The 27184-nt window shown below is 41.6% G+C and overlaps 1 protein-coding gene and 2 long non-coding RNA genes across 6 annotated transcripts in view; 2 read left to right on the top strand and 1 right to left on the bottom strand.

Annotated features, from left to right (window-relative positions):
- The window catches only part of SLIT3 (slit guidance ligand 3), a 463958-nt gene that overhangs the window by 110914 nt on the left and 325860 nt on the right, over nucleotides 1-27184 (top strand). The gene's annotated exons all lie outside the window — the stretch shown is intronic.
- Nucleotides 10606-25621, top strand: LOC306808924. Its single transcript, XR_013776125.1, has 3 exons — nucleotides 10606-12130; nucleotides 23491-23584; nucleotides 25485-25621. It is a non-coding gene; the product is annotated as an uncharacterized lncRNA (long non-coding RNA).
- On the bottom strand, nucleotides 13256-13929 carry LOC306808922. The gene is made up of 2 exons (XR_013776122.1): nucleotides 13791-13929; nucleotides 13256-13698 (listed from the first exon to the last, which is right to left on the bottom strand). It is a non-coding gene; the product is annotated as an uncharacterized lncRNA (long non-coding RNA).

Genomic DNA, 27184 nt, shown 5'->3' with positions numbered 1-27184 from the left:
TAAATTTGACATTCAACCCTTTTGTACTACTGTGCTGTGTCAAGATTACTTCCTTGGTCTCTCTCTGTTTCTAGATGCACTGATATTGTTTGGAACTATTAATGTAAAACTATGGAAAAAAGATTATTTTATATATTTCTTTGGATGATGTGATGCTTGAATTGCTGCAGTTCTACCACTGGTGATTTAACTGAGACTCATGCAGATGTTGTTGACTTTCCCAGTTTAGATTAAGCTGGATTGCCTTGTATTTGCAGTGCTGCCCTTTGGAAGTGAGCAAGCATCACTCAGGGTGCCAGAATTAATCAGGAAGCAGCATGGGACAGCCAGGAGGGCTGCACTGGAGTGCACCAGGATGCAAATGGGAATTCAGTGGTTCTGCAGCTGGAAGAGGCAAGTGTGGCCACCAGCAAGCAGAGGGGCTGGCAGATGTTTTCAAGTGAAGGCATTTGACTCTTACCAGCACAGAGAGCACCATTTGCATCCAGGATCCCCCAGCTCTGCAGGGATTTCAGCCAGCTCACCATAGAGCATCCACTGGCCCATTTCATGCTGGGCTTGATTGTCTGCTGTGCTGTGCTTATCCCTGGGAGAAAGGGAGGATGCTTCTCATGTGGTCCTGTTACAGTGAAATGCCTGAAGATTTCAACTCAGTTGGGCAAACACAGCAAAATAAATTGGATTTCTACATGAGGAAAGGAAAATTTTGCTGCTCTTTTCAAGCACAGTGCTAAAAGTATCAGCCCAGCTGCTGTACCTTGCCTGATCACCTCCATTAGCTGATGAACTAGTAGATGAAAACAGGTATTAAATAAAACAATAGCATAAGTAGTGTGAGTGATGAGACTATACCAAATGAATTTTGTATGAAAGCAAAGTATTTGCTGAAGCCAATGCATCTTCATTTATACTTCATTTAACCAGGGAAAATATCATACCAGCTGTGCTAATACTTAACATAATTTGTGAGAAGTGCCCAACTATCTGCTTTGCTTGCTGGGAGTTGCAGACTGCAGTGAGGTGATGAAATCCAGTTAGCATTGTTATATCATAGCCTGAACATTCAGTGCTATTATTCAGCCTGTGCAGGCAAGTCCCTGGGTTTGACATCTGAGTCTTCCTTGGCCAGTGGTGATTCTGTCTGTTGTTGAGATAGTTGATGTGGGAATGTGGATAAAATGAGCTAAATGCCCAAAGAATCACAAAGCTGTAATGTCTGGTTTGCAATCAGATATGGCTGTTGTGTGGACAGATCCTTTTTTTAAAGATATGCATTAAGTACAATGTTTCTCTTGAAGATCATTGACTTCAAAATGTATTTGGTTGTGTGTGGTAATTTTAGTGTTTTTGTATACAAAGAAGGTGAAAGTCAAGAGATAGCAGGAGCTTTCACTGGATCATGCAGTGGGTTATTCTGGCTTGACATGAGGTCTGGGAACTTTCCCTGAGGAAGAAGTGCTGTAACTCCTGATTCGTGCTGGTCCTGTGTGAGCTCTGCCACACTCCATGTGCTGTTCTTACTCCAGATAGAGCCAATTTCAGAAAACCACCTTGAATTAGGCAAGTAGTATGCTTAAATAAAAGCTTAACACCACAACAGCAGCAGATAAAAGCAGCAGCTTTACATCAGGTGGTGAAAGATCACTTCCTAAGAAATGCTTTTATAACCCAAACAGTCCAGAATTTGGTTGGAATGTCTTCCACACGCTCAGAGTTTCTCTGCTGAGGCTGCTGGTCTGGTACATGGCTTCAGAGCAACAGATGGCACCTGGATGTGTAACCCCAGTGAGTTATGATTTCAGAGTTCTCAGGGTGTGGTAAAACTTCATCTTTCTTTGTAATTGGCTGAAAAGAAGGTCTCCTTGCACTGTGCACATGGCCTAGAGCTCAGGAGCTGGAAAAAGCCCCTTTCCCTGCATTAGCAGGCTGAATGTGTCTCTTTCCCATCACATCCAAGGGGATGGAAGGACACTGCCATCTACAACAGCAAGACTGGCCTGCTTGATGAGGAGTTGGTGTTCCAGCACTGGCAGATGGTAGAAAATCAAGAGGTAGAACTGTGATTTTGCAGGGGAAGTCATTGCTTGTTGGTGACTCAAGATCCCTTTTGACAGCTGAACTCTGTAAAATGTCTGTATTCAGAAGGGATGATCAGCTGGTAGTGACAGTAAAAACTAGGATTATTTTCTTCCCTTTTGTTACACTTTCTAATGACTAAGGAGGCCAAGGGGAAACCTCCCACCTTGAAGTGCTTAACCAGATTCCACAAAGTCCATGGGTAGGTCTGAGGAGGAAAGACCTGTGATCTTAATCTGTGCACTTAATTGGTTAGGCTGGAGTAAGTCTAATGGGGAGAATGGTAACATATAGATAGCTCCAGATTTCATAAATCTGTTAAATATGATTTGATGGCTTTGTAATAACTAATAAAACAACCTGATCTTGTCTTGGAGACATTTTCTGTAGTTGAGAGAATGAAGATGTTGCAATGAAACATCTGGCATTCATTGCACTCCCTAAAGGAGTAAAGATATAGAGGCCTTTGAACAAAGGTTAATTTGTCCCTTTTTGTGTAGTGTTTGTGTGTTACTTGTCCTGCTGCTGTAGTGAAACTGAGTTCCCCACTCCTTGTGGGAGGTGGTGCAGCAGGGAGTGATGTCAGGTGTGTTCCACATCAGGTGTGTGTGTCCCACGTCAGGTGTGTATGTCACACATCAGGTGTGTGTCCCATATCAGGTGTGTGTGTGTCACATGTCAGGTGCGTGTGTCACACATCAGGTGTGTCTGTCCCATGTCAGGTGCGTGTGTCACACATCAGGTGTGTCTGTCCCATGTCAGGTGTGTGTGTCCCACGTCAGGTGTGTGTGTCACACATCAGGTATGTATGTCACACATCAGGTGTGTCTGTCCCACATCAGGTGTGCGTGTCCCATGTCAGGTGTGTGTGTCCCATGTCAGGTGTGTGTGCCACACGTCAGGTATGTATGTCACACATCAGGTGTGTGTGTCCCATATCAGGTGTGTGTGTCACACGTCAGGTGTGCGTGTCCCATGTCAGGTGTGTGTGTCCCACATCAGGTATGTATGTCCCACGTCAGGTGTGTGTGTCACACGTCAGGTGTGTGTGTCCCACGTCAGGTGTGTGTGTCCCATGTCAGGTGTGTCTGTCCCACATCAGGTGTGTCTGTCCCATGTCAGGTGTGTGTGTCACACATCAGGTGTGTGTGTCCCACGTCAGGTGTGTGTGTCCCACGTCAGGTGTGTGTGTCCCACATCAGGTATGTATGTCCCACATCAGGTGTGTGTGTCACACGTCAGGTGTGTGTGTCACACATCAGGTGTGTGTGTCACACGTCAGGTGTGTGTGTCACACATCAGGTGTGTCACACCCATGTGCCTGTGCCAGGTGAGGGGTTGAGGAAGGGTGATGAATGGTGTGATGGACAGGACTGTTTTTCTGCAGGAATTCTTTGGTGGGATCCATTCCAGAGGGTTTTTTATGTACAGCATAGCACAGTGGTGTGTGTGCCCTGCAGGCCAGGGTGGCAGCCTGGGTTGCAGAGGGATTGGACTGGGAAAGCCTGGTGCTGAGCTGCAGATCCAGAGAGAGATGCTTAGGGTGTGACTGTTCTAGTGGGTTCCTCAAGTGACTTCTCATCAGAACCTTAAGATTTTATTCCTCTTTCATTTTCTGACATATTACTGCTTATGAAACTGTGCATTGAATTTCAGCCTTAGGTGTACAATAAAATTGCAGCCGGGTATAATTAAAATTATCTGTGTTGGAATTTTAAGACTTCAGCTTCTCTTTTCATTCTGTGTACAACTCGGATGAAGGATTTCCTATAAGCTTTTCTGGAAGCCTAATTTCTCATTTTACTACTTTGATCAGTTTAGCATTGATTTAATTTGTAATGACTGTTTCCTTTATTGCTAGATTGCAAGATAAGTGTTGCCAAATTAACTTTATTTGTGTGTTAAATTGGAATTTTGGAGATGCTTTGCATTCCTTTGCAGGGGAGGTTTGTCACATGCCACTGTAAGTTGTTAACAGACAGCTTATTTTAAGAACTGATGGGCCTATCCCTGCCCTGCCTGATTATCCCTGTGCCCCCTTAACTGCTGTGTATTGATTCCAATTAACATGACTGACATCCACCACTGAGGGTGAAGTTAATCAGCCAGAGGATCTCCTGTTGTGAATTCATTTCCTCCTCTGAGCTTGTCCTGTGCAGTTGAGCATTTAAAGAGACTAATGCAGACACTGCACAGAAACATCCAGTCTGGGCAACAAGTCTGGGGCTTGGAAACTAAAATAGCTTTTTAAAAGCTGTGCTGGCCAAATAAAGTTGATACACTTTAGAAAGGTCAGGCAAACCACCTTTTCCTTCTATCTTGATTATTGATTGCTGGAAAAGGTCATCAAACTTGGTCAAATTTCAGCAAATATGTTTTTCAGCCTAGCAGTGACTCAGATGAAACAATGAGAGGTTTTGTTAGTGCTGGTGGCATCAGTTTTTATATATATGCTTTGGATGGTGAAACATGAACAGTTTTTGGAACCTGGAAATTTTTAGGGTAGTAGAAAAATAGAGACCTTTTTAAGTTGTTAATATTTATGAGGGATAAAATGTTTGCTTTTATAGAGGGAAGTTTAGCTGAAAGGACTGAATACCCCCTGGGCACAAGCCAGGCTGCAGCACATGTTGAGATTGTCTGCACAGCCATCTCTTCTTCATCACTGCACCTGGCCCTACCTGCAGCATGAAAATTACCAGCTGTGGGCTGAAATGTCTGTCTGGGTTGGCTTAAAGAGTTAAGAAACAAATAGAGAAGGAATGGGAGACCTGGGATAATCATAATGAATTGATAACTATCTGTTTTTCCTGTGCCAATTTAGCAATTTGTAGCTGTTAGAATGTGAGCTACCATCTGGCTTCACAGATCTCTATCTTCTACTAAATTACCAGGACTGGTCCAGTTCCTACTGAAAGTTTGTAACTCTGACAAGCAGCAAATAAAGAGAAAACCCTGCTGAGCCCACAGATAAGGCTGATATTCCCCTCTGGACTAAAAAAATTGCTGGGTTTTAATTATTTCCTAGTTAAACACTTAGAAAGCTCAGCTCTTTGTATAAACTACAGCTCTGCACTGTTTGTTTTTCTAACTGCATAGCTCCAGTGTTTCATGTAGGAATTATGCTTGCTACTGTAAGATCTCATCTGGCAATGAAAATGCTGCTTTCAAGTGATTTTTTTACCCTTTACTGAAGCATTTTTGTAAATCTTGACCATGAGGGATAAAAATTCAGTGAGTGCTAATGGCCCAGTTTCCTTGGTGAGGTTTTATGCATTTTGGCTATGGCTGGTATGGTTTTGTCTTCCCAACACATCATGACATCAATAATAAAAACAAACACAGTGATTTTACTTGGATTGTTTTTCTTCTTGACCAGATTTAGTGTGTGTAACAGGTATACAATAAACTATTATGCAAATATATAAACTTCTGTATAAATATTATAAAGACCATATCACACAACCAGCCACCCAGCTGAGTCTTGCTAACTAATTCCTCTGCTCTGTCTCCCAGTATTTTCAGAAAGGTGATATATGTATAATGAAAGATTTATTAGATTCAAGCACATTTGTCTCCAATTCCACATGAACCCTTGCAGAAGGTAGGCTGTGGAATTGTCTCCTGTGATTCAAGAGCTGCCTAATTCAAGGTGAATTGTTTACTTGGACTAAGTGTGGTTGTGCATAAATTTAGTTTTGTTATCTCCTGTTAAAAACTGAAGTTATATTGAGCAAAGACATCATTTTTCTTGAAACAAGATTTATTCCTAACTCTGAATGATTGTTACATCAACATTTATGAATTAAACACTGTGATGGGAGATAAAAGGTTTTCTTCTTCCTGAAAGTACAACTCAATACCTGGATACTGAAAACTAGTCCTGCAGAAAATATTCCTGGTTGCCCTCAGCCACTGAGCAGTGAAGGTGTGGATCTTGAAGCATTCCAGCACTTTGTATGTTTAACTGGAAATTTTTACAGTCGCCCTGTTTATTTTAGTTTCCAGCTTATGCTGTGGTATGTCACAACTGCAGGCACTGCCCTGTCTGTAGTAGCTTATCCAAGCAAAGTATTCCTTAGTGGTGGCAAACTGAGGATGCCTCTATTTTCCCTTTCCCTGTTACTCCTGGAGCATGTCTGCAGTTATTATGGCTAGCAAACTTTGATAACAGATGTTAAAATAAAGGCAGCCTGTATTGGAGCTTTCCAATTCAGAGTAGCTATGACAGAACCAGGAGAAACAGGCTGGTTCTATTTGGAGAAGGAGCTGATATTTTGCACAAACTTAGGAGAAAATTTCTTTATAAATGGGCAGATAGCAACACACTGCTGTATGCAGGTCTTTGTAAACTGAATTGAGGGTTTGTATTGCAATTAAACACACCTATTGTGAAAGCTCTGCAGTCTCCTGTCAGTGCTGCATTCCAGGCATTTCTCTTGCAGCTGATTATTAGGAAATTGAATCACCAAACTAAACAGGTTTGTGCACACATCTCTAAACTACTAAGGCTAATTTTATCGAGCTGGAGCTGCCACTGTGAGTATAAGCCTGCTCTATTTTAAAAACAGACTATTGCACATTGTATTGTATCGGAAACTTCATCTTACTAGTTACTGCCTGTGAGACAGCAGAGAGTGAAGGGCTTGTCATGACAAGCACTTGGGATTCTGTTTCAGAAATGCCAGTATTCCCTAAAAGGAAGGGGAAAGATTTATTTTTTATGATGGCTGTTATTATTTTGGACGGCCAATTGTTTTTCTTTCCTGCTTGTTTTTGGCTTGCTGTGGGCAGATGTAATAAATGATGTAACACTGTAACAGTAGGAAATGACCTTCTGTTCACCGGCTCAGATACTACAAGCACAACCTCCTGCACTGACAGGAGTATTTTCTGTTTTGATGAATGGGCTCAGATTTTATCTGGTTTCCCATGGTTACCGGGAAGCAATAGCACAGTTAGCAAAGCTCCAAGGGGGGTCCTCTGCTATTTATAAGTCCAAAACCTCATCATAAAGATTTCTATCAGAGTATTTCACAAATAGTCTCTTGAAATTCCATCTTCTAAGCAGAGGCAAATGCAGGTGGTGGGGTGTTACAGAACTGGGCATCCAGTTGATGGGCAACCCATCTCTGAGTACCTTAGCAGCAAGATGGCTTTCAAATGGACAGAGAATACTAGAGAGACATAAATCCTGTTGAGGGGTGTCTTTTAAAGCTGAGTCAGAAAACATGGTAGATACTATGAGGCAGTATAGTTTTATAAGTTAAAATTGCAATTCCTGGTCGTGTGGATTACATATAAATATCATCCATAGGCCAAATATCTGCATTAATCTTACACGGTGCAGTCAGAGGAGAGGAAGGGGCAATAATCCCTTCCTTGTGTGTCTCCTTTATTTTTTTTCTCCAGTTGGGTATAACAGTTTAAATTTGGCTCCTTTTTAAATTTTTATTTAATTTTATTTTTAAATTTGACCTGTAGTCAGGAGCACATGAGAAGTGGAGGGGCTGGAGAGAGAGTGTGGCACTGAGAAGCAAATCTTTTTCACCACTTGATTCTTTGGTTTTTCTAGGTGCTTTTTGAGAACTGGGGTAGGAATTTGCTTTGGTCTTTAATTATTCTCATTCCTGCATGAGCATCATGCAGAACCTGTGGCAGATGCAGCACAGGCTTCCTTACCGGTGGGGGAGAAGTTGTTGCTGTAAGGGCAGGAGTGATTTCTGCCTTCCAGCCCTACCTCTGTGTTTGGTGTTGGTCTTCTGGAACTGATGGGAAACCTTTGAAGAGTGTATTTTGATTAAAGCTGTTGGGTATGTGAAGTTTATTTTGTGTGCTTCAGGTTACAGTTTTTGGCTTTGAAGGGGGACTAAATGGAATCTAATGCTTTATATCAAAAGTTCAAAGAAATATCAGCATTTTAAAATTTTATGATAATTTTTATTATAATAGTTAGGCAAGTCATTTGTCAGTATTATCAATCCTGCCCTTTCCTGTCCATACCAGGTTTTGTAGCCATCTTACAACTAGGTTCAGATAAAAATAGGACCACAAATATATAAAATGTTTGTAAGCATTGCACTTATAACAGAGTTTCAGCCACAGCAGGCAGGCACTGTGCTTGATAAAGACTCTTTATAGATCATGTGTCTTTGATAACTTCTAATGCAGGGAGCCAACCCTTTGAAATAAATTGATCTTTTAAGCAATGATTTTAATAATGTAGCTAAGAACTTTTTTGTTATGTAGAATAGTTCTTCTTGGTCTCAGCTTTGACGATTAAATTCATTTTTCATGAATTCACAGTGCTCCAGGCTCCTGTGAAACCTTGCTTAGCTTCTGAGGATTTTTTTTTTTTTTTTCAGTGTGTGATGTGAATTGTGTAAAGCCTTTCCATAATCAGAAAGGTAATTTAGGCCTTTCCTGACCCCCTTTCCCCCCCCCCCCCCCTTCCTCTGAAGAGGGAAGTTTCAATAGAGTTGGAAATTCTCCAAAGGCTCTTATACAACTGGTACATTCTGCTTTAACATAATGCAATCTTTCCACATTTTCTGTTTTTCCTTAATTAACGGGTGGATGGAAGGAGTGTTAGATTCAGTTTCACAGAAAGATTTTATGCAACCACACAAGACAGTGTGAAAAAAGGAGAAGGAACTTCATAGGAAATAGTATTTTTGAAAAGTCAGCTGCATTTTAGCAGAGGTGGTTTCCTTCTGCTGCACGTTGTACTGTATTGCTGGGAGCACTGTGATTTGGTGAGCTGGCTGCCTCTCATGCATTCATTGAAGGAGGAATTTTTTCATGTGGCTTATTAAATAGAATATTCTCTGCTGTGGAGTGGCATTTGGGCTGCCCCAGCCTCCATTCCTGCATTTTGGTTGAGCTGCAGTGTTGCTGTACTGCAGCTTTGGGTACGTGTTTGTGTAAGGAGGAAAACTTCCAGCTGGGGAAAGGCAGAGCCTTTAGCACACAGGTACAAACAGGGAAACTTTCCTGCAAATCATCCATGCAGAAACTGAGAGCTTAAAAACTGTGCACAGCAATGCATGTCTGTGAAAGCAAGGGGAATGGCTGGAGATTTGAGGCAGTAGGAGTTTGTGAAGTTAGGAAGCATCAGGAAAGGGAATATTTGACAGCTTTAACAGATACCAGCGACAGAGAAGGAGTGAGGGGGAGGGAAAATCAAGACTGGATGGGTGAAATTTTAAGTTGCTTGTTTTTTGAAGGAGTAGGTAGTTCATGGAGCTTAATTGGGGATAGGAATATGTGTCTGATAGTCTGTGTTCTGCATAGAGCAGACTGTAGCCAGCCATAAAATAAATGCTATCTAGGTTACCACTAACCTCTTTCCCTGCAAAGCAGAAGTTTGTTAATTAAATGACTGGGTGTTCCTAGATGTAGTTCTGTGTCTATAACAGATTCCTTCTGCAGACAAACGGAAAATGTAAAACAAAAATCCCAGATGGGAGAAATGAAGGGAAACTTCTCAGCATAATCTTGTTCTAGTGATTACACTGTGGTGTAGGAGTGCTTGTATGAGTGAATTTCAGTTTAAGGAAATCTTTGATTTCTGTGAAAGATATTCTGATAGTGTGGAAAGGAAATATGTTGAGCTGCAGACCACAGATTCACTTTAACAGAACTTATCCCTAGTTTGTTCATCTAACTTCACTTTAGCATCCAGACTCAGAATTCTGATTCAAGGGGATTGTTGACATATCAGATGGTTTTGCTAACATTTAGAGGGACCCCAGCCTAGAGAAAAAGGCCAAGGTGTTAGTGCAGCTCAGCAGCTTCCTGCCCCTGGGGAGGAGCCCTGCCCTGCAGCAGGACATGCCCTGCTGGGGAGAGAGGGCAGAGAAGGGTCCTGGGGCATGAGATGAACAAAAACCAGCAATGTGCCCTTGGGACAAGGCGGCCACAGCTGGAGCATCACCCCTGGGCTGGGGAGGGGGCCTGGCCCTCTGCTGAGCAGGGGGACACACCTGTGCAGGGCTGGGGTCAGCAGGACGAGGCAGGAATGCTGGAGTGAGTCCACCAGAGGGGAGTGCTTAGGGAAATGCAGTTCTGGAGACAGGATGGGCTGGTTCCTGGGGGAGAACTTAACTGGGGCTTGTTTCTCCTGTGCTTCTTGCAATAATTCAATAGGTCCATCCTGAGTAATCCTCACTGCCACCTGGGATGGGGTGTGAGAGGGTTAGCTGGTACCAGCTGGAAAAAGTTGGTTATGGTCTGGTAGGGTAAATGTTGGCATAAAAGGGAACAGCTTCCTTGTGCTTTGCTGTGTTACTGCTGAGTTTTGCATGATGGATGGGACTGTGGTGCTTGTTTCAGAGGATTTTAGTGAGAGAGCAAAAATGTAGGTATTAGTTTTCATCTGTATGAAAACAGATTTTTACACTTTCCTAAAGTTCAGAGAAACAGCTCTTTCAACTATGAATTAAATATCAAAACAGAACAAACAGGTAAAAGTCTGAATCCCTTTTAATGCATTTTTCTGTAAAATAATTCTTGAACTTGGGTAGAGCCATCACACTTTTCACTTTTTATCCCTTAATAAGAGGTAACCTATTGAGATCATAAGTTTTCTGGGGTTTTTGAGGTTTTTAATCCAACACTTTTCTGTAAAGCTCTGTGCATCCCTTAGAGACCTCTTCCCTGGCAGAGGGAGTAGGGGAGGTGTTCTTCCAGCTGGACCACAGGTGAAGAAACCCCTGGAGCTCAGTCCCAGTCATGCTCTGCACCAAACTTCCATCTCCTGTCTCAGTGTGCAAGAAATGACAGTGCCAGGCAAAGGAGGCTTGCATGGACAGAAAGTGTCTGTCTACACAAACACAGACTGTGGCAGTGTGAGCAGCATCAGACAAAGTAGTTTTCTTTTCTTGCAGTTTGATTTATTTTGAAACCTGTGTTACAGTCATTCATCATCCATATAGATACTAAAATTAAGCATTACTGAAACTTGGGTGTATTATTTTGAGACAGAAGGCTAACATTCTTATTTAGATTAACTACTGTTTTATTAAACCAATATACAGAGATGGTGGAGTTATACACAAGCTTAAAGAAATACTCATTTTGTTGAACCAAGCTGACAGACCATGATTACAGATCATCTATTTTTGTGATGCAAACTGGAAATTAATATAAACAGCATGGACCAAACCAGGCTTATGTTTTGCTTGTTTTTGTAGGAGCTGTGTGGTAGGGCTGTCTCTGTAAATCAGCTCCAAGATTTATTCAGTGTTGTCCTGTGAAAACAGTCCAAGTTAATATTCATTTCTGAGAGTAACGTTTTGCTCTCTAGAGTTTTTAGCTTTGAGATAGGGAATACCACAGCAGCTTGCATTAATTGTTTAGTGTGATGAAAAAACACTGTGTATAAAATCCAGTGTTCCCTAAATATCGGATCAGATAACAGACACAATTCCAAATATGTAAAGAGTGGGCAAACTTTGATGACAGTATGATAAATCCTGTGGTAGTTACAGCTAAAACAGGCTGCTAATATGCATCTGAGCTCAGGAGATATTAAACTATATATAGATTTTGCTATTCCTAACAGATTGTTGTTGAGATACCTGACACATTTTTTGATGTTACATGCATTCAGAAGAGCTGAGCTTTACATAAATTCTGGTTAGTGTTAGTTATGTGAAAACATATTAAAATGAGTGGCCTAGTTAGGAAACTCTGTCACATACGCAGAAAGGCAGGTTGGACTATTTCTGCCAAAAATGCAGAAACTCTCTCAGAGCCAAGCATTGGGTTCTGCACACTTCTATTGAATCTGGCAGAGTTTCAAACTCAGGGAGAGGTGACCTGTCACAGTGCCCACCACTGGAATAAGAGGACCTGAGTGTGTTCCATTTTTGTCACTGTCACCTGTGTGCCCAGGCCCTGGGAGGGTGAGCAGAGGGACCAGGTCCTGGTAGCTGAACACCAGCCACAGGAGAAATCAAATACATTTCATCAGCCTTTGGCTAAAAGCTGCCCAGGGCAAACAACCCTAGAACATTCCTCAGACCAACTCCCAGCAGATGTGAGAACACAGGTATGATGAGATCCTGCAGAGGTTCAGCTAAGCTTAAAGAGAAAAGATGGTGCTGGGGTGATGATTCTCTGGTTTTATGCTCTGGATTCCAGTGAGGATAAGTCTGGCTGGGCTGAGGGGGCAGGATGTGTGCACTGCTAGTGGCTGATGAAGTGCTGGGTTCTCAGATAGTGCTGGCACTGCTGGAGCAGCTCAGGGCTTTTGGCTGCACAGCTGGTCCAGCTGCTCCAGGCCAAGACAATTGCAGAAGAATGTATTTATCAAATGGGCAAGCTAGTTCCCTCTAACAACCTTTGGGAAATTGTGCAATCATTTCTGCTGAAGGTTTTAGCTTGCTTTGCAAAAACAAAAAGCAGCTGGGAATAGTATTGTCATCTTCAAAATATTGTGTGGTGCCCCTTATCAGCTTTATCTATAATTTCCAGCATTTCACAAACCATGGCTGGTAAATCTGGAGATTATTTTTAATATTGTCCCTAGAATAGTGTATTTGGACTGTGCTTACAACCAAAGCATTGCTTTGGGTTTTCATCACCTGAAATGTGTCTAAGTTGACCTTGCTGTTCTCTTTGGGTATTCAGTTGCCTGTCTTTGATAGGTGATGTAATAGGTCATATGCTGTTCAAATATTTCTAGGTCTTTATGTCTATTTATTACCTTCTAAATGTTTGCTTTCTCATTCTGTTCTCTTTGCCAGGGGCTGTTAATCACAGTAGTTTATATTTAACCTTTAGCACAGAGACAGGAAAGTTCCATATTTTTCTTCCTTGCAGGACAATACCCGAGGCAAGTGCTCCTGGCCACTCGAGGAGACACATTACTGAGGCAGATGGGGCTTTGCTTTTCCTCCTGGGCATCTGTGTCTGATAGAAATGCTGTCAGAGAACCACTGTAATCTATTTCTTGTTTGCTTTGTACACATTTGTGGGGGTATGGATTTTCCAGCTCCTCATTGAGGCTTTACTCAGATTAACCGACTGTTCCACTGCTCCTTTGCTGTCTCCCATCTTTTGCTCTATAGAGTGGAATAATAAAGTAATTTAACTCTTGAGAACCATCTGACTTCTGATCACAAAATTGTGTGTTTGTAATGATTTAGCTGAGACACCAATTTGCTGTTGAACATTTTCACTGTAAGTGTGGTTAAAGATTTATTTTCAGAGAAAAGCATCCACAGATAATGCAGCGCAATTGTGGAGCATCAGCCTGCTCTGCTAAATACTTCCAGTCTTTTGCTAGGATCTTACAGGAGATTTAATTGATTTTATACACCACAATAACAGTAATAAGTGCCAGAGGATGGAAGTGACAGAAGATATTTTTGCAGGCAGCTGTGGGGATGCAGAAGGTGGGACTGTGCTGGCTCCTGGCACAGCCCTGTCCCTCTCCTGCCGTGTGCCAAGGGCTCATCCAGGAGGGGCTTCAGCTTCCTCGGAGACCCCCTCTGCCTGCCTGTGGGTGCAGCCACACCCAGACCTGCTGCTGTGCTTCTGGGTCTGCTGAAAGGTGGTGCTGGGGATCTGGGAGGCAAAGGGGAGCTGCCTGCAGGACCCACGGTGTCCCTTCACCTGATAAACACAGAAGAGACAACTTGTTAAAGAGTGTCTGCTCAGAGGAGATGCTGAAAGCTCTTGGGTGGATGACCCTGAAGATCCTGAACTTCTCTGGTGTCTGTGACTGATGACATTTTTGGGAGGATGCTGTTCTTGACACCATGGGGGTTTGGGTGTGAGCAGTGCAGACAGAAAATCCTGCTTGGATGTTCTGGGCATTACAGAAACAGCTCATGTGCTTCATGTTGTGTTGTTTCATGTTGTGCTTCATGTTGTGTTGTTTCATGTTGTGCTTCATGTTGTGTTTCATGGTGTATTTCATGGTGTATTTCATGATGTGTTTCATGTTGTGTTTGTTGTGTTTCATGGTGTGTTTCATGTTGTGTTTCATGGTGTGTTTCATGGTGTGTTTCATGGTGTGTTTCATGTTGTTTCATGGTGTGTTTCATGTTGTGTTTCATGGTGTATTTCATGTTGTGTTTCATGTATTTCATGGTGTATTTCATGTTGTGCTTCATGTTGTGTTTCATGGTGTATTTCATGCTGTGTTTCATGTTGTGTTTCATGGTGTGTTTCATGGTGTGTTTCATGTTGTGTTTCATGGTGTGTTTCATGTTGTTTCATGGTGTGTTTCATGTTGTTTCATGGTGTATTTCATGTTGTGTTTCATGTATTTCATGGTGTATTTCATGTTGTTTCATGTTGTGTTTCATGGTGTATTTCATGCTGTGTTTCATGTTGTGTTTCATGTTGTGTTTCACGTTGTGTTTCACGTTGTGTTTCACGTTGTGTTTCATGGTGTATTTAATGTTGTGTTTCATGGTGTGTTTCATGGTGTGTTTCATGTTGTTTCATGTTGTGTTTCATGTTGTGTTTCATGGTTTGTTTCATGTTGTATTTCATGCTGTGTTTCATGTTGTGTTTCATGGTGTGTTTCATGTTTTCATGTTTTCATGTTGCATTTCATGTTGCAGTGGGTATAACTTTGCTTTGTCACCCTCTCAGTATGGTTTCAGAGACAGAAAAATAAACAGTGACAAGATTGTTTGGGCTAAGATGTCCAGAGGGCCTCTGGCCCTCTCCAGGCTTGTGTGAACAGGCCCTTTAACAATTCAGAGCTGCAATTTTAGCTCTTTCTGAGTATTCTTTAACTGTGCTTCAAGTGGTAGTAAAAATAGTATTATTCAGTAATAAACTGAATTTACTTTGAATGACAAAAAGTGTGCATAAGTAAAGGAACCTGAATTTGGGGAAATAACCAAGAAAAACCTGCTTATGCCAAATATCCCATGATGCTTCAAGAAAACAAAGCATAACCAAGGATTGAGTTATAACCTATTGTATCTTTAATTCCTGCTTAAAAGAGAAAATCCTGTTTGAATAAAAAGAACATATCTCTGTTGAGAAATTAAATGCTCTGCATTTATGTTTTCTTTATGAAATGAGGAGGAGTGAAGTCATGGCACTGCATTCTCTTTTGCTTTTCTGACATTTGATTTCACACTTTTTTGTTGACTCAAGTTCTACTTGCCATAAAAAAGAGATTTGTTTTCCCTTGCATAATTAAAAACTACTGCTTCCCTTGGATCTTCAGCCAAAGGTTGATAGGTTTATTTTTTTCCTAATTTATTTTATTTTTTTTCAATATTGCAGACTCTTCAGACAAGATTTTAAATTTTAGGGGTTTTTATTACTTTCATAGACTGTAGAATTTCCCTGAACTGCACAGAATTTTTGAGATCAGTTGAGACTGCCATCTTTAAATCATTGGAGAACAAAGAGAGCAGGAGCAGATGTTATAAAGCACTTTGATCTCTGCAATGCCAAGAAATTTGGTAGTGGAGACCTAGGCAAGGTCTCACAAAGGTCCTGGACACATAACTTAGAAAGAGTTTGGAGTTCTGACCAGCACTTGGATCATCAGAATCTTGGAAACAACTGCATTTTAAACTGGGAAAGCCCACCCAGTTCTTTTTAGCTTTTCTTTTTCCTCCTCACTAGGGAAATCTTTTCAGTTGGACCTTGTGTTGTGGAGATTTTTCACCTACTTGCTTTAACTCAGCACTGCCAAAGCTGGGGCAGGACAGCACACAGCCCAAATTTCTGCATCAGAGGACTTTGGGGTTTTGCTTTTGTTTTTTAGTTTTTGTTTGTTTGTTGTTTGGTTTATTTGTTTTGGGTATTTTTGTTTGTTTGGGTTTTTTTTTGTTTGTTTGTTTTTTTGTTTTTAATTTGGTTTAATTTTTTTTCAAAGGGCCAAGCTCTCTGGTGCTGCAGTTCAGAGCTGAGTGTGTTATTTCTGAAGGTGCCCCAGACACTCAGGCTGTAACACCCTGCACTTGATGTTTGGTTGGCAGAGGCCAGGAGTGAAAGCTCTAAATCCTGTCCTAAGAGCTGCTAATGCCTGTTGACATAAATGAGTATTGAGGGTTCTCAGCACACTGAACCCTCGATGCCACTGCCAGAGGCCAGCTTTAAACAACTCGATTTTATTCCTGCTTCTGTCCCCAGCCTGGAATTTGGATACAAGCTGTTGTTGTTATTTCATAAACCGTATTTTAAAAGGGAGGCTTCCTTGCTTCTGATTTATTTCATCTTCATGTCTGCTGTCTTCACAGGAGCTTCAGCAAACCATTCCCATAAATAATTTCAGATGATTTCAGGATATTTTATTGTTATTTTCTCTGGTGAACCAGGAACATAATATTCTTTGTCTCTATGGAGGAATTCTAGGCATAGCAAATAATTCATCTCTCTGCTGAATAATTTTATTATTGTTTCTATTGCAGAAAGTTACAATTGCCCTATTTTTAGAAATTACATAAACTAAATCTGAAAAGGTTTTTCTTAGAAGCACCAAAAAGGAAGGAATGGATTTTAAAACCAGTGTTCACACACTAAGAGAAGGGTTGTATCTGTTTTCTTTTCTAAAATTAGATGCTGTGAAATATGGTGAGAATTAAGTGAGTGCAGAATCTCTGCTGCTGTACCCTGTGTTTGGGTTAGTGATGCTCCATCCCCCTGTACTCATACACTTGGGGAAAGCCAGAATGCATTGATACTCTTGTAATAGTGAACTGATCTTCAGTGCACCAATATTGGTAAAAATAGACAGCAGAAGGAATTCTGTGCCATGAATCCTCTTTTCTCTGAGCAGGTCTGTGTGGTCAGGCATTTTTATAGAGCTCCTGTGCAGAAATAGAAGAACAGCAAAATTAAATATTAACGCTGGCATTTGGAGTGAGTGGCCAAAGTGTTGAGTCCCAGGGGTGTGGGGAGAAGCAGCTGAAATGTCTGAGTCCCTTGGAGGATGCTGATCACTGGCAAGAGATGCCCCAAGTACAATCAGCAGGAAAGCAGCTGTGAGCTGGGTGTGTTTACAGCAGCTGAAACACACACCTGCTTGTTGGCTTTGGAGCTCTGCTTATTTTCATAGCTTGTGGCCATGGCAGAGGCTCCCTGCCAGAAAAAGTTAAATGTAGAATATCCAAGAACTTAGCTGAGCAACAAGCTCTGTCTGTGTATGGATTAGAATATTTGCATGGCACAGAAGTGCTCCCATTGGAAATCTTGATAAAATTATTACCAAGCTTATATAGATTTCTCTTCTGATCATTTCTTGGTATTGGGGTTTGAACAGACTGAGTAGGAAAAATATAAGAAGGGAGAAATTCTTACTGGGAAGTCTTTTTTTCTGATGAAGCAGTGTGGAATATTTGCTTGGACTGCTTATTTCCTGGAGTATTTGAGGAAATTTCAGTGCTCATTAGGATTTTAAAAACTGTGGAGATTTCCATGAGATTCTTAAAACACTTGTGAGACAAAACGATAAAAGTTTTAATTCCCTTTCTCCTAGTTCTATTATAATTGTAGAAGACTATATGAATATAATAATAATAGTATATAAGAACAATTTTAATTGCATATATACATATATAAATGAGGATTTATATAAGAATTGAATAATTGTGATGGAACATTTGAAATGGAAAGTACAACTTTTTTATTTGATCAGTAAGGTGACAAGGCTAAAAAAAGTTAACTACCGTGATACTGGAGGATATTTCAGGAAATTCTAGAAGTTTGTGTGAGTAGGGTAGGATGTGTTTTCTCCTTAGCTGTAAGAAGAACGTGATTAATTAAAATGTTATGTGTATTTCCATTACTTGTAAAAGAGCCAGTGAGCAGCCATTGGTTATTGCAAAAGCATAACTGTTTTATATCCCAGAAAGCAATTGCCTGCTGCTTCTTCCTCCAAACAGCACTTGTGAATGATGCATTAGAATATGTAATTTTATATTCCCTGGCCTGAAGAATGCCAGAAGTAAGTGCTGAGTCTGAGTGGAGAGATGTAAATGACAGGAAGATGCTCAAAGTTTCTGATTTGGTTGCCTGGAAGTAAAAGTGTAAAAGGATCTAGTTTTCTGTGTGGAATTTTCTCATCATTCAGGTGATACTGCAGATTATTGCATCCCTCTAAACCCATGGCAGGAGGCTGGAAATCTGAGTGTTCAGAGCAAGGTTAAATTGCAAGAGGTTGAGCACCATGAGATGACAGAGAAAAGGAAAGTTTGGCTGGGTTGGTGTAGCTGCAATGGTGTTAGAATGTGCTCCCTCCTTCTGTGGGCTTTGAAATTTTTTCTCCTCCTCTTTGCCCTTGTAATTTTCCTTTACTCATTCCACAGAATTCAGGATAGGTGTTCTGATCTTAAACCCTCTGCTGTTGAATTCATGTAACCCTGGTTGCTAAGCCAGGCCAGGATATTTTTTCTCTTATGCAATAACCTGTTTTCCAGCTTTGTCTCTTTGTCCATGTCTGCCCTTCCCTGAGCAGTGTGGGGACAGGAGCTGGAATCAGTGTTTTACAGACAGCCAGCCTGTTTTACAGCACACTCTTGCTCTTGTGCCACGTGGGGAATCCACACATGAGCTGCTGGGATGAATTTACCTGGTTTCTGTGGTGGGATACAGACACACAAACAACCACACTTTGGTTGAAACACCCTTAAATCCAAATTGCACAACTTATCCTGGAGAGTCTGTAAACAGCAATTTCTCTCTGAGGCAGCCTGACATTGTAGGCTCCAGCTGGATCCAAGCCCCTGTATCCTCAATCATGTTATCACTTAGGATTGATAGATTTTGTGTTAATTTTATCTTTAAGAATAAAACTCTGTTTGTTTTTTGAAGCAAAGTAGAGTATTATGTAATATCCATTTATTTCAGGGGAAGAAGTAGATTTCTGAAGCTGAATTCAGCCTGACCATGGGGCTGGCAGAGCAGTGGGCCAGCAGCAGAGCTGGTGCAGGGCAGGATGCAGGAGTTTGTTGCCACAAATGATATCTTGGGTTCAGGTTTATGTAGCTTTGTAAAAACATTTCATTTTTGAGATACTCAATAGGGCGAGAGGAGGATTTGCAGACAGAAAAGATGAGGGTGGTTGTTTTTTTTTTTTTTTTTAGGGAGGAGCTTTTTAATGTTTTTAGCCTTGGGCTATGAAGTGCTGGAAGTGCTACAGAATTCTTTTTATTTTTACTTATTTTTATCTGTGCGCCAGGCACTCGTCCATGCTCTCTGCCCTGCCAAAAAGGCTTCAGCATTAATGTGACAGACCACCCTGCCCGTGGGTGAGGTGTGTAATTCTTTCTTGGAGCAGAGATCTCGAGCAGAGGCTGCTTGTTATGTCGAAGTGCATGTGGTTTTCTCACACGAGTTACTTGGCAGTCCAGAGAAAATATTAAACTCCACTTAACTTGGAAAGACCAGGAGGTCTTAAATGCATAGTAAAAAATGTCTGCATTTCATTTTTTCTCCTCAATCTCTTATGGAAAGCCTTGGCAATGGTGAAGAGAGATCTTCCCTCACTCTCCCATGTTTCAGTGTTCTAACCTGTCTGGGTCAGGAATGGATGCTGCCATTTGTGTAAGATTTTTTTTTTTCCCCATGGTTGCCTATTGTATTTATGAATAAAAATTAAAATAACTGGGATTAAGAAGCAACTAAACTCCCAAATCCAATGTTTGGTCCTGGGAACTGCTGGGAAAGTCTGTTCTCCATTTTTGCAGGTGGCCCTTGGGCCTGCTTGTGCCACACAATTTTCAAAAATATGTTTTTTCACATTAGAAGTATGAATACTTTTCAGCATCAGTATTACTATTTGTTATTATGAGAAGACAATTTTTTTCATTTAGTAGCTTTCATTAAAGGTAATAAATTAAAATTTATAAAGCCTCTTGCCCATTAAAATAAACAAACAACTTTCAGACTTTAAAGCATATTTAATTTTTGGAAATCATTAGAAATTTTCTCCTCTAAGGATTTTATTCCTACTGACAATAATGGAAATTTTTCTTTTTATGTGGATAGCCATTTAAACAAATGCTGAATATTTACCTTTTTACTTTTTGCTTTTATAATAATATTGATATTAGAACGCAGTTTGGAAAAGTGTTCAACTTAGAGGGTTGTTTTAGTCAGAATTGTGCCACTGTGCTCTGAACACTTGTGAGAAAACAAGGGCTGCTGGCATTCCCATTCTGCCCATTCCCTGCAGCAGCTGGAGAAGGAGCTGGGCCTTGTGCCTGTGTGGATGGAAATTGGGATGGGAATTGGGAAAGGGGATGGGGATGGGATGGGATGGGATGGGATGGGATGGGATGGGATGGGATGGGATGGGATGGGATGGGATGGGATGGGATGGGATGGGATGGGATGGGATGGGATGGGATGGGATGGGATGGGATGGGATGGGATGGGATGGGATGGCTGTGTGAGGGGTGGGGCAGCTGCCAGGGCAGGGAGAGAAATTCCCTGCACTTAGATGTGACAAAACATGAAAGCAAAGGAGGGGCCAGGGGAGCAGGGATCAGGCAGATCTGACTCTTCAGCACCCAGCAGCTTTCCAGGAGTTCACACCTCAGACCCAAAATCCTTCCAGGAGCAATCCCAGCGTGTTCTTGCTCGTGCTGCACTGGGAGCCTGTTGTGCAGGAAGTTTTCTGTGCTGCTTCTCCAAGTGTGCCTGGAAAGCAGCCTTAACGTGGAGCTCCAGATGTTTAGAACAAAATTGTGATTTGGGCTCGTGCAAAACAAACAAGCCCCTCTCTGAATCCCTGGCTGTCAGCAAAGCTTCTCAGCAACCAGGCTACTGCAGGGCACCTCTTGAAATTAAATCCTTCATGCCTTGATTAGTTCTTTGTGTGCTACACTTGCTTGGAAAGTTTTCTTGCCAACCTGGTGTGTTGCAGGATTTTCCCTGTCAGACCATGGAGGGCTCTGAAGCTGCTCCTGGTGCTCAGTGTTCCCAGAGCCAGTGCTGAGCCACAGGGCAGCACCTCTGGAATGCCTGTGGCCACAGTGCATGGAGCAGGGAGCTCACAACCAAAATGCCTTTGGATTCCAATGCCAGGGAGCTGAATTTTGAATCTCGAGAATAATAGGAAAAACAGCTGCAGAATCTCCTAGCACTTCGTGTACAAGCTCTCATTATAAAAATGAAAAATTACCATTTCATCAAACTGACATAAAATTGGCTTGTCAAGCATTGAAAATAAAATGTGTTTTTCCTTTATGTCTCATTCCTTTTAGCTTTTCATGATGCAGTTCAGTTTTCAGCTTTTCCTTGTAAAAAAGCAGCCACTCCTAGAATCTTTAGGAAAATGAAAACCATCAATTTCATGTGAATTCACATGAAACTGAGGATTTCAGTCATCCACTACCAAGACTTGCTATGGAGTGGCTGTCTGTACCCAGCAGGTCTTGGAGCAGTCTGACTGTGGGTTCTTTTCTACTCTGGATGAATCAACCTGGTTCATTAGAACTGTTAAAAAGCAAACAGCTCCAAAATGGACTGTGAAGCCAACACTACAGAGCACAGCAGTTGAAATGAGTAAATAGCAAGCAATTGAGCTTTGATGTACGAAGATATGCCTCTAGGAATCTGCAACTGCCTCTGAATTCCCTGTTTAATCCACTGTATGTGTTTGAACTTATGCAACAACCTAAATATTTGGGTGTTTTATTTTAACCACCGTGTTTTCAATGGATTTTGGAATATATGGAGCATTTGAGCATAAAGTTCAGTCCTATTCTTGATGTGTTGATTGGAAAATGTATTTGTAATCTGCCAGAGAAATAATGATATATCCAGATGTGGATATCAAGTACCATTGAACTCCTGCTGTATTTTACAAGCTCCAAACACCAGAGCTGCTACAAAACCATGTTTGTGAACAGGTTATTGCCCTCCCTTTGCCTGCTCAGGCTCTGCACCCAGTGCTCATGTCCTGCCCCATCCTTCGTCTGTGGCGCTGCCCTGACATGGTGGGAGCAGTCCCCAGGACCATCTCCAGGATTCCCACAGCTGGAGATGTGCAGGACAAGAGATTAGGCTGTGTCTTTGATCATGATTCATTGCTGCATTTTGGCTATAGGAGTGGCAGAAAAGATAATGCAACATAGTTCTTCATGTAATGGAGAAGCAAAAGAGAGCTTTATTTAAAGGAACACTACACTTATACAGGGTAGTTTGTGCAATGCAAAATAGAAAAGGCTCGTTGGTCCAAGAAGGCAACACCTCTTTGAAAACATGCTTTCTGCAAAACATCATGTCTCCAGCAGGTGTTTAATCTTTGTTATAATTTCTTGTCCATGAGCAGCCTGAGAAAGAGCTGCTTTCGTGACTCCCAGCAGTATCCTCACTACAGTTCATTACCTGTGCACCTCAGTTCACATCCTGGGTCAGCACTTAATTTCTGATCTTTTCCCTGTGCTCAGCTATGGAGGATACACAGATGGAAAAATCCTTAAAACAATACTTCCCGTTTTAGGGAACTTTAGAGGATCCAGTTTGGGTGACTTTAGTTTTTTTTAGAGGCAGCAAGTCATTCTGTGGTTGTTAAAGCTTTACAAAACATTCATCCTGTATAGAAGCACAGTTGGAGCAATGGGAGGGTGTGAGCCTGGGTGTGTGCCCATGGCCCTCGCCAGCCATGGGCTGCTGGAATGGCCCTTCCTTGATGCAAACCTGGGAAAATCAGTTCTGATCTGTTGCCATCAAAATGAATTCATGAGGACTTGTTTGCTGCCTTCTCTGTGTTAATACTGATGGGATTTTTTACAAGCATTTCCCCAAACCAGGGCATTGTATAACACTGGGTGGTCTAACAGAGGCATGTGATTTTTAGCTCTTCCTGGGTTTCCTGCAGTTGAAAATGGTGCTATTTGCTTTCAAGCTGCTTGACTTGGGTTTGGCGAAGGTGCTGGGACTGTTATGATATACACTGCTAAACAGAGCTGCAGAATTCCAGCCAGCAGCCCTGTTTGCAGAGGTGGGGGTTTTGTTGGAGTAGAATTTTATTAAATTTACAGAATAAATTTAATTAAAAGCTAGTAATTTCTAACATCTTATTTACAGTGTGTACAGATTTAATGAATTGATAGCTTTTAATTTACACTTGGCAATTTGTTGAAGTAATTTACTTTGTAATTATTTCATGATTGCTAACACTTTGGTGCCATGCCACTCTCTCTAAAAAATTTTGTTGTTAGCTTTGTGACTCTCTGATCTTTGTACCACTTTGTGTATAGTAGTTCTTCATACCCTCTTCTAATCTTTGACTTTGTTCTAACTTAGACTTTATTCTATCTTCCTTTGCTCTACTTTTGTCTTTTCCTGATCTGTGTGTGGCCAGACTAAGAGAAAAAAAAATCAACTTAAGATGTTGTTTTGGACCAGTCTATGGTCTGTTTAGATGGACAGCATTTCTGTGCTGTTTTTTACATAGCAGTATTATTTCCTATGCCATAGGTACTTTCAAGGGCAGGGGGTTGTCCCCAGAGCACTCCAGTCCATAGGAATACAGAAGTAGAAAGGATGTCATGTGGAAATTCACTTGAGTGATGTAGGTACACATTATCTCCGTGTTATGTCACCTGCTCCCGTGACAAAAAATGTTTTTCATCCCTTAATGATAAGTTCACCTCACCTTAATTCCCTGTGGAGTTTTAGGCTCAGCTCTGGCTGCCTGACACAGCAGCAGCTTCTCAGAGCCCAGCTGGTGCTGGAGGAGCAGTGGCCAGGCTTGCACGTGTGCTGGGGGAACAGAGCTGCATGCAAAGTGAAGGGAGGCCAGATGGAAGGGCTGTTAAATATCCCGAGTAGCCCAGGTCTTAAAAGCTCTGTTTTCTTTGTAAAGCTTTCCTGCTATTCCTTCAGCCTGGGAAATGTATCCCCAGTGTTGTTCAGTGCAGTCACCAGTAACAGATGATGTGCTTGCAGCCAGAGCCAGGCATGGCCCGTGGGGCTGTTCTGCTCCTTGGCAGTGATGGGTTTATGCCAGACTTTGGTGGAGGTGTGTCTTCCTGGTTAGGCAAATTCCAGTGTCACTTGGGCTCCCCTGGGCCTCCTCAGTGCTGCTGACCTCAGATAGCCCTCCTGCTCCAGACCAGCCTGGACTTATCTCTTAGCTCACAGGGTGCCTTTTACTACTGTGTCTGCTGCTGTCTTGAAAAGGAAACTTGAAGTGGTGTTGCTTGCTTTTCCTCTGGCTCACACTTCAGTCTCAGCCTTGTTATTCTTAAACATACTTCAGAGAACTGCTAGAAGGCTTGTACAAATCTGCAATGGTTTGTGGGCTTATCTCGGATGTATACTTTAGTTTGAAGTATGTGAGATTTCTTCTTGCCTGTTCTCCGCTAGATTTAAAAGTTACAGCTTGAAAAGTGGCTGCTGGTAATGGCAATTTATAACAGCCTGTGTCCTGGAGCATAATTTATGATGAAAAAAGCAGAGGATTTAGCAAGTTTAAAGCCTCCCTGTCTGTTGCTCTGTTTTAGGCATTGTGGGATAATCTAGCATATGCCTAGTTAGTCACTGCTTCAAAAGGAGATGTATTTCAGCTTTGGTGCCTGATGTCTTTTGCAGAGACAGCTTAGATAATGTTGCCTTGTGAGGTGCACTGTGTTCTTACATTTGCCATGGATGCAGAAGGGGAGGGAGAGACCTGGTGGTCATTTTGTTTTTGCTGTGGAGAACAGGTTGTTGTTTGGCTGTGCTTGGAACCACGTGCAGGGATCAGATCCAATGCCTCTGTCAGGATTGTTGGTGGCTGGGGGTGATGGGTGGGTGTGAAGTCTGGGCTCCCTCATTCCACCACAGTGCCCCTGTCTCTCCTGCTCTAAGCCAATGTCTGGAACAGGTTTGCTGGGCAGTCTGGGTCCCACCTGGTGCCTCTGGGGACCTGGCTCTGCTGCTCTGCTGCCCTTTGTCCCGTGAGGAGCCTGGGCTCAGGGCTGCCATCAGTGCCTGCAGCTGTGCCCTGCCTTGAGCTCCTGGGTTCTAGGGTGGGCAGGGAACTGATTTTGCAGAAGTTGTTCCTTGGATACAATCTGGGAGGGGAGCAGATGTGCTGGCACCTCCTTAGTGATCACTGCTCTGCAGGACTGACCTCACCATCAGCCCAGTTTACACTGCTGAAATCTTTCTGTGGATTATTGCTTTCAAATACACAGTGATTTGTGCTAAGATAAATTACTTGTTGATACACAGGGGTTTGGTGTCTCAGTTTCTGAGTCTGGTTATTCCCCATGCATTAAATCACTGCGTCCTCTGAAATGAAAGCAGCTGAAGTTCAGTGCTTTATTATTTCTTGCACCATTTTGACAAACTTATCAATGTGGTCTGAAGTCTGAAGTTGTTATTTAAATAATACAGATGTGTTTGTTCAAATTTACATAAGTAGTCCTGGTTTCTTTCAAGTTCATGACTAGCTTTGCCTCAGATTTAAATATTTTGTTTTCCAGATGCAGGGAGGCTGAAAGGGTGGGGCTTTCTCTAACTTGCAAGGTCACAGGACAGAGTGAGGCAGCAGGAACAGAAGCCTCGCCAGGGCTGGCAGAGCAGCACCCTGTACCAGAATCCCCATTAAAAAAAAATTAAAATATTCTGGAAGCCAGTTGGTTTTTCATCAGTGCCTGTTCTTGCTCATGCACCCAGAACTTGACAATGAGAAAAACAGAAGTTCAATAAATAGTATAGCTATAAAAAGAGTACTTAAATTCTCCTTTCTTCCCCCATTTTGAAGTGGAGAAATCCTTTAACTCAATTTGGATAGTTTTGATAACAGAGCTAGGATTGAGCTGAGGTTGGCATTATAAAGATGCTCTGATATAATGGATGCTTCCAAATGACTCCTAATGCTATGAACTAAATCCATTTTGTTTATTAGAATTGTCAATGTATTTAGCTTTTCCTCATCTAGTATAAGCATTCTAACATCTGCACTTCCATATAATGATTTCAAGATTTTTTTTCTTGCCCATGTTTTACTGGACTTTTTGTTAGCTTGATTTATTATCTTCCTAATCTTATTTCAAAATTCACATGGCATGTAACTTCCTTGGTAAGTTAAATGTCAGGCAAATGGCATTGCTGTGTTAATTTAAATTTAATCAATAGATAATGTGCTGCAGCAGGAACACAGAAGAGCTCAGCAGGTCTCTGACTGGAGATGGGAATTTTCTTTCTTAAAGAATTTTGGGGTGCTGTGAAAGAAATGGATGCTTAATATTTGTCTGAGAGGTGCTGTCATATGCAATCTCTGAAATCAGTGATTCTCTTTCAGTCAAACTTAATTTAGTTAGAGTTCATATATTTTATTATATTCTAATATTTTCTGGTGGGTTTTTTTTTTCCCCATGGCTATTGTCAATATTATAAATAAATTTATCTTTGAGTACCACTCAGCTTGTAATTTGGTTTGGGGAAAGAACTTGTGCCTGTTAACTTGGCTAAAATCTGTGAGTATAGCTTTTGTAGTCATGAGTGGGAAATGTTCAAAAACCAAAGGACAGAAGAGTTACTTAATTCGTTTTGAGGGTAAAATTTGGGTAGTACCATGGTTTTTATTTGAGGATAGCTGTTGGCCCCTACAGAGAATAAAGGACTTGATACCTGGCAGCATGTGGATCACTGTGACCTGCCAGGGGAGGTGCAGGTAGGCCAGAATTTTGGTCTCCTGTACTATTCAATTACTTTCTGCCTGTTTTTGATGTAGCTAGTGGTTCCTTTTTAATAGCAAATGAGGAATGAATCAGGGTATGGTAGGATAGCTGTGAGTGTTTGCACTTCAATGATTTCAAGTACCACCCTGAGAAAAAAATGTGAGTGGAGTAATATATTTCAATTGATAAAGTAAAGAAATAAAAAATGATAATGTCCACAGCCCAACCCTTCCTGAACACAGCACATAGCAGGTGATCCTGTAAATAGAAAAGTGAATTAAACCAAAAGGAAACTCTTTTGTCTTAAATTTTGCTCTATAACAAACATGTTATGGGAACTTTATCAGTGAAAAGTTACTCTTTGTGTTGGTTTTGTCTCCATGAGTTGGTTGCATGTGTGGGAAGGAAGCATGGCTGAGATCACCTCTGACTTTTCTGCTTAAGGGTGTAGATTTAGATTAAATGAAGCAAATTGGCTGACAAACTCAAGAATCACAAGC

Source organism: Erithacus rubecula, assembly GCF_903797595.1.
Source record: "Erithacus rubecula genome assembly, chromosome: 16".
NCBI classification, from domain to species: Eukaryota; Metazoa; Chordata; class Aves; order Passeriformes; family Muscicapidae; genus Erithacus; species Erithacus rubecula.
This window is presented reverse-complemented; position numbering and strand designations above follow the sequence as displayed.